Source organism: Octodon degus, unplaced genomic scaffold (assembly GCF_000260255.1).
Source record: "Octodon degus isolate 3935 unplaced genomic scaffold, OctDeg1.0 scaffold00097, whole genome shotgun sequence".
NCBI classification, from domain to species: Eukaryota; Metazoa; Chordata; class Mammalia; order Rodentia; family Octodontidae; genus Octodon; species Octodon degus.
In genome coordinates this window covers 9,070,613-9,077,542 of record NW_004524673.1, presented here as the reverse complement: position 1 = coordinate 9,077,542, position 6,930 = coordinate 9,070,613, and the positions used below count along the sequence as shown (strand labels likewise).

The following is a 6,930-nucleotide window of genomic DNA, read 5'->3' as shown; positions in this document are numbered from 1 at the left end:
GTGACTTTACTAAGTTCTAACATTTTGTGAAGCCACAACCCCTCTGAATTTACTTACTTTCATTTGCTAAAAGTTAGTTTGAGTTTGTGACTGCCAATAATATTTTATTTAATTTAAAATTTTTGAGTTTTTTGTTTTCTTGGTGTTTTGTTTTTTTTTTTGAGACAGGATCTCACTATGTAATTCAGTTGGCCTCAAACTCACCGTGTAGCGGAGGCTGGCCTTGAGATCATGGTGATTCTCCTCTGTCAGCTTTCAGAGCACTGGGATTACAAGCATGCACCACCACACCCAGCGATGCCAGTCTTATTTTTAGGAGACCTATGGAGCTTGGTCTGCAGATTGAGTACAAGTTTATGATATGTCAATGTAGACAGGCTTCAAGGGCCTGTCAGAAAGTAGGAAATGTATGAATACATAGAGCCATAACTTTTAGAGGCTGGGAGAAACCCGGCATGCATGGGCAAGAGGAGAAGCTGCCAGATAGACAGGTCAGAGGGAAGAGCAACCTTAAGCTCCAAACAGAGGAGAGATGGGATACTGGACTGGGTTTTTGAGGAAGACTCTACTTTTTTCATTCATGACACATTTTATAGTTACCCATTTCTTCTTCAGGAGAGCTCAATAGATACTTTACCATATACACATATAAATATATATACTGACTATTATGTTTGCTGGTTATAAATTAGAAAGCTCTTTAGATTACATGTTTGACTGAAACGTTTGTAGTCACATGAAGGAAAAGACTGTGCGCAGAGAAACACTGTCTATACCATCAACTGAATCACCTGGATCTGATTCACTATGTGAATGGTCCAGAGTACATAGAAAGGGCGGTGCAACCTGCAGGTAGAGGAAAGGAAAAAGCCCCTGGCCCTGGGAATGAAGCTGACAGCTGCACACTGTCAGGCAAACCTCCACGTAGCCTTCTCTGGTTCCAGGTGGTCCCAGCTAAAAGGACAAGTTCCTGGCAGCTTCCCCCTTGTGGCCTCCTGGGGATTGGTCTTGCTCTTTATTTTTCCACCCTCCAGGCCTGAGATGCTCCAACTTGTCGGGCTGCCCTTTCCCCTCCACGTTCTGATCTTTATGAATCCTCTGCTCCCAAATCCATTACTCTGCCTTTGTTCTCCACGCATCTGAAATAGCCTTGGGACAAAGCTGTCTCCTCCAAGCAAAGTCAAAGAACCGCAAAGTGAGCTTTGGAATTCAACCCCAGTGCAATTCCTTCAGATCTCAGATCTCATCAGATCATACCTCTGCTGCCTAACACAGAGCGAGTGTCAGTGAATACTGAAAGGTTTGAATTTTAAGGAGAAAAGGAGAGAGCAAAGTGCAAGATAGTGGAACTTCTGAGTGTAGCTGTCACTTCTAAATACTTCTGTGCAGGTAAGAAAAGAGGCAGGAATGCACCAAAGAAGTACCAGCTAGGAGAGAAGAACAACCAAAACCAGTGGAAACCTAAAAGCGTGCACTGAAAAGGAAAAAGAAATTATAGAGTTTTAAGAGAAGTCTAGGAGTATTTGACTAATTGAAATGGAGTCATAAATATATGGATATGGATAAATGGTATATGTGGAAATACATATAAAACTCTAATGCTGCATATTATACATATTGTATCTATAGATAGGTATAATACGTGTCCTATTATGCTACCATAAAAAAATGTAAATAAACATTTAAAGAAGCAGAAGAAAAGGACTGGCCAAATAGTTCAGCGGATTAAAGTGCCTGCAAGCAGGCACAGGGGCCACAGGTTTGATTCCCCAGCCTGATGTGCCAGCCCCAACCCCCCCCCCCCAGCACTGAGATGGCAATTGAGACTGGGTGTGGTGGCTTGCCTGTAATCCCAGCTTTTGGGAGGCTGTGAACAAGCAGATCACTACAAGTCTGATCTAGTAGTAAGACCCTGAACACCTGGTAGACCCCTCCCTAAAACACAAATATAAATAAATTGATTAATTAAAAAATAAACAAGCAGAAAAAAATAATGCATATTAAAATTTAAGGAATTTGGCCAAAATTGAACCACACTGAAATTATCTTCTGGGGCTATAGTGATAGCTCAGTAGAATAAGTGCTTGCCTGGCAAGCACAAGGGCCTGAGTTCAATCCCAGTTCTGCCAATAAAAAAAAGTTCTATGTTGAAATAAAAACAAATTAAATTTTAAAGTTTTCATTGTGATTCAAGAGAAGTTTTAAAAAGTTTAAAAACTAGAGACTGACACAGGAGAATGGCTGTTAAGCCTGGGCTACATACTGAGTTGAAGGCCAGGCTGAACTACTTAGGGAGATCCTGTCTCTCTAAAAATCATAAAGTAAAAAAAAAAAAAATTAAAAAGCAAAACTAGGGCCGGGGAGATGGCTCAGTGGAATAAGTGCTTCCCTGGCAAGTGCTAGGGCCTGAGTTCAATCCCTGGTTCTGCCAAAAAAAAAAAAAAAGCAAAACTAATCATTTGACTGTAAAAGCTGTAAAAAAGATCTTAAGATATCTATAATTTTATTTTTTTATTTTTATTTACTTTATTTTCTTGAGTCAGGGTCTCACTATGCAGTTCAGGCTGGCCTTGTGCTCAATTTTGTAGCCCCCAGGCTGGTCCCAAACTCAGAGAGATCCTCCTGGCTCAACCTCCTGAGTGCTGGGATTGCAGACTGCATCACCATGCCTGGTTCCAGGGCCACATTGTGGGCACCCATGCGCCCGGGCATCCAGCATCCAGAGCCAAGAGGGTGCTCTAGGGGATCCTGGGTGGAGACCACATGGCATGTGGGGTGGGGGACCCAACTGCAGTCCTTGTGCTTGCCAGGTAGATGCTTGTGCCTCTGAGCTACCTTCCGGCCCCAACCCTTGATTCCTTTTGCCTTTCTTTCATCATGTGTTTACTTTATTGGTCTTTCACCCTGATTAATCCCATATTCTAGCAAACTTGCTGCCCCATCAAAATGGCTCACAAAGTCTTCCTGTTTCTGAGGTGCTTTAATAGACCATGAAACACTTATAGATAAGTAAACAGCAAGACATTTTAGCAGGCAGCACAGCAGGCCTGAGGATTGAACCCCTCGCCCCTGTGCCTGCTTGCAGGTGCTTTAATCCACTGAGCTATTTGGCCGTCCCTCTATTCTGCATTTTTTTTTTTTGAAGGAAGGAAAGGTTTATTTAGCTCACAGTTACTGGAGGTTTCAGTCCATACTCAGCTTATTATTCCAGAGCAGCACCTTTCATGGTGGTGGTAAAGAGCAAGAGTGCAAGGGAGGGGTAGTAGCAGCTCTAGCAGTTAGCTTCTCTTCCTTTCTTACATTGTAATGCAATTTACCTGCCCCAGGGAAGGTGCAGCATCCACACCCACAGTAATCAATCAAAAACTCCAGAAGCCCCCCAAGACTGCATTAGGCTTTGGTGGGACAACTAGACACAAACCATAACATTCCGCCCCTGGACCCCCAAAGATTCACACTCATCCCTTTATGCAAAAGCCATTCTAGTCCATCTCTAAGAGTTGCCAAAGTCTCAACAGTTTCAGCATTGCTGAAAAGTCCAAGTCCTAAGTCTTCTGCAAGATCCAAGGCAAACTTAACTGTGAACCCCTATACAAATGAAAACTTAAACACTTGCAACATTCAAAGGCACAAGATAAACATTACCATTCCAAAAGGTACACACATCAGGTTTATCCTGCATTTTTAACAAAGACAATATTTTTTATCATCTTGCCCTTTGTATTTTAATACCCATATACAATTTTTGGCTAAGTTTAATGTGGTATCTGTAGTGGATTTCTAGCTAGTGTAACTTATTACACCAAGCTGACTTAAAACTATCATGGTGCTGGGTGTGGGAGGCCCACCTGAGGATTGTTGCCAGCAGCACAAAGGCAGAACAGGAGAAGCTGTCGAACGTCATTAAGGAGGCTGCTTGGAGAAGCTGTTGGAGCTGCTGGAAGCTGCTAGTTCTCTTGGGCTGTTCTGCTGGAGGACCTTTTGTGCTGGCTTTCCTGATGAACTCTGGAGGAGCTCTGGTCCCCAACTTGAGCATTGCTTTCTGGCTCCAGAGGGCAAGATGGTGCATGACTTGGCTTGTCACATTGGCTTTCCTGATCAGAACTCAGCTTTCCCCATTGCTGGAGGAGCTCGGGACCTCATTGTGGCTGAGGATGGCGGGGGTGCTTTTGGGGTAGCTCTGGTGCTTACCTTGAGCATTGCTTCCTAGCTCCACATCCCTCAGCCTGCTAGCACAGATTCTTCACCCCACTGGCATAGGCTTTCTAGCTTCTACTACTGACCTTTGGGCCTTTCCACCACAGATTTGTGAAGCAGGCCCACGTGAGATTTAGTTGTGTGCTTTAGGCCCCCAATTGGACTTTAGGAAGGCATTGTTATGAGCTCTAAGATTTCAGCTGAACTCATGCAGGGTATTAGGATCCAGACCCTTGGCTGGATTTGTTAGTGTTTAGTGTGCAGATGGGTTTCCTGTAATACTTACATATGAGTTTTTTTATATGAGTTTTGAGTGGTTCATGATAAAACAATATTATAAAATGTGTCCTGTACAGCATTGTTCACCTTGCAAAAACCTCAAACCACAATTATAATTTTCTTTAAAATTTTTGCAAGGGGTTGGGGTGTAACTAGGTGGTAAAGCACTTGCCTAGTATACACGAGGCCCTAGGCTCAATCTCCAGGATCATCTCTGCTACCACTCCTAATAGTACAGCTCAAAACTTTGATTTTTCTGGATCTTGTATTTGCATCGACTGTGTGAGCATAACTGTTATTCCCTACCATCTAATTTTTCTCCTGAATACCAACTGTTTGATATTTAAGATCAACTCTTCAGTAAACAACTCAGAGTGATGACAAAGTTAAGAAAACTGCTTGACATGAAGAAGTTTCCATCACACTTGGCCCACTTGCTGGAAACTTGAACAGCCTAGAAATCTATGAAAGATTTCCAATTTGCGGTGCTGTGCTCACCCTGCTCAAGGGCAGAGCTAGTCAAAGGAAAATTTTGCTAAGAGAGTTTTCTGTTACTTCTCTTCCTTGGGAATGAGGAGGAGGACACTTTCTCAAAGATCTGAAAGGAAAGGAAAGGAAGAGGAAAAACACAGCTTTGCTGAAAGTTTTCATAGTTGACTCACGTGCGAGCAAAGTCATTCTTCTCTGAACCCTTCAGTACCTGAGAAATGATGGTGTCCCCCACAACTGCCTCCTTTGAGTTTTGTTCTTATCATGGAAACTAATTGCATTAAAGCACTCACTCATACAGAGGTATGTTGTGCACACACTAGACACTTGATAGAAGTATGATTTAACCTTTTGTTCCTCAGAGCCCAGAAAAATACCTAGAACCTAGTTTCACTTTATAGATGTTACTATGATAAAAGTAAATCAAACCAGATTACATCTACCTAAAGTGAGGGCGTAGGAAATAGCCATATGCACAACTGATGGAAATAATTCTGCCCAGGGGGATTAAGATGAAACAAAACTAATGCAAAATGTATTTTTGAGGAGTTATATAAACCCTTTTGACAATACAATTTAATTGCTCAGAGAAAACAAGTATTTAATTTTAATAATAAATACTTACACATTTTTATGGAGCATTTTATTCTTTAAAACCCTTCCAGGCACTAAATAATTGAATTTTCCAGATTACATTCTTCAAAAATCATTTGCCTTAAATGTTCCCATCAGAGTAGTTAAATGAAAATGTAAACAAATTAAAAGAGATAGTACAAAGCCCAGGCCTCCTCTTTATATCCCTCAGCATGCACTCTCCCCAGGACAGGTCCAGAGAGGAGGTGGATGGCACTGGTTCTGTTTCCAGTGACTAGGAGCCGCCGGGGTCAATGTGGACACCAGTGTCACCTCACCATGTGCATGAAGCAGACAACTTCAGAAGATGCTCAGAGATGGAAGTGATGGTACATACCTATAAGCCTAGCTCTATGGGAAGCTTAAGCACAAGGTTTGCAAGTGCAAGATCATCCTAAGCAATATAGAGACTTAGAGAGACCTTGTCTCAAAATAAAAACTAAGAAAGGGGCTGGGTTTATAGCTCAGTGCAAAGGCCCTAGATTCAATTCTCATTCTCAGATAGAAGGTGGAGGTATGCAGATTAGGAGGAAAAAAAGAAATTTTTAAAGCCCAGTATTGGATATTCTTTTTTACTCAGTTCCAATTCTTTCTTAATAAAGAAGTTTTAGTAATAATGTTTGTCTCTGAGAAGCTCGCTGACCCTTTCCTCAGCTGCCACCAAGATGCTCCGTTTTTCCGAGGAAGCTAGGACTGCGTTGGGGTGAGGAACTCACTTCTTGCAGTGACTAACACCATGCCTGGCAGCCTGCGTCATGACCTCTGTCTCTGAGCTAGCCTGCATCTACTCCACCATTATTCTGTACCACGAAGACGGCAAAGATCAGTGCCTTCATTAATGCAGCAGGTGTCAAAATCGAACCTTTTTGGCCTGGCTTGTTTGCAAAGGGCCTGGCCAATGTCAACATCGGGAGCCTCATCTGCAATGGAGGGGCTGGAGGCCTGCCCCACAGCGGGCACTGCACCTGCAGCAGGCCCTGCGGCCTCCACCACTGCTGCCCCAGCTGAGGAGAAGAAGGCGGATGCAAAGAAAGAAGAATAGGAGGAATCTGAGCACAACATGGGCTTTGGTCTTTTTGACTAAACTTCATTTTTTTAACATGTCCAATAAAAACTGAACAGCTGAAAAAAAAGAAAGAAAGAAAAGATTCTCACACTGACTATATATACTGACACCTGTGAACTAAGCAACTGCACTGAAGATGGCAATTTGTAATAGTAGGTTCATGCTTGGAGTGTCTGTCATTCTGGTCTTCTGAATACGGGCTGCTTGTCATGACATGCCAGTTGCTGCTGTGCTGTCTCTCTAGTAAATGATTGTTCAAAAAGAAG

At 42.6% G+C, this 6,930-nt stretch overlaps 1 pseudogene; it reads left to right on the top strand.

Annotated features, from left to right (window-relative positions):
- The first annotated feature begins 6,353 nt into the window (after nucleotides 1–6,353).
- Nucleotides 6,354–6,682, top strand: LOC101576659 (annotated as a pseudogene).
- The last annotated feature ends 248 nt before the right edge of the window (nucleotides 6,683–6,930 follow it).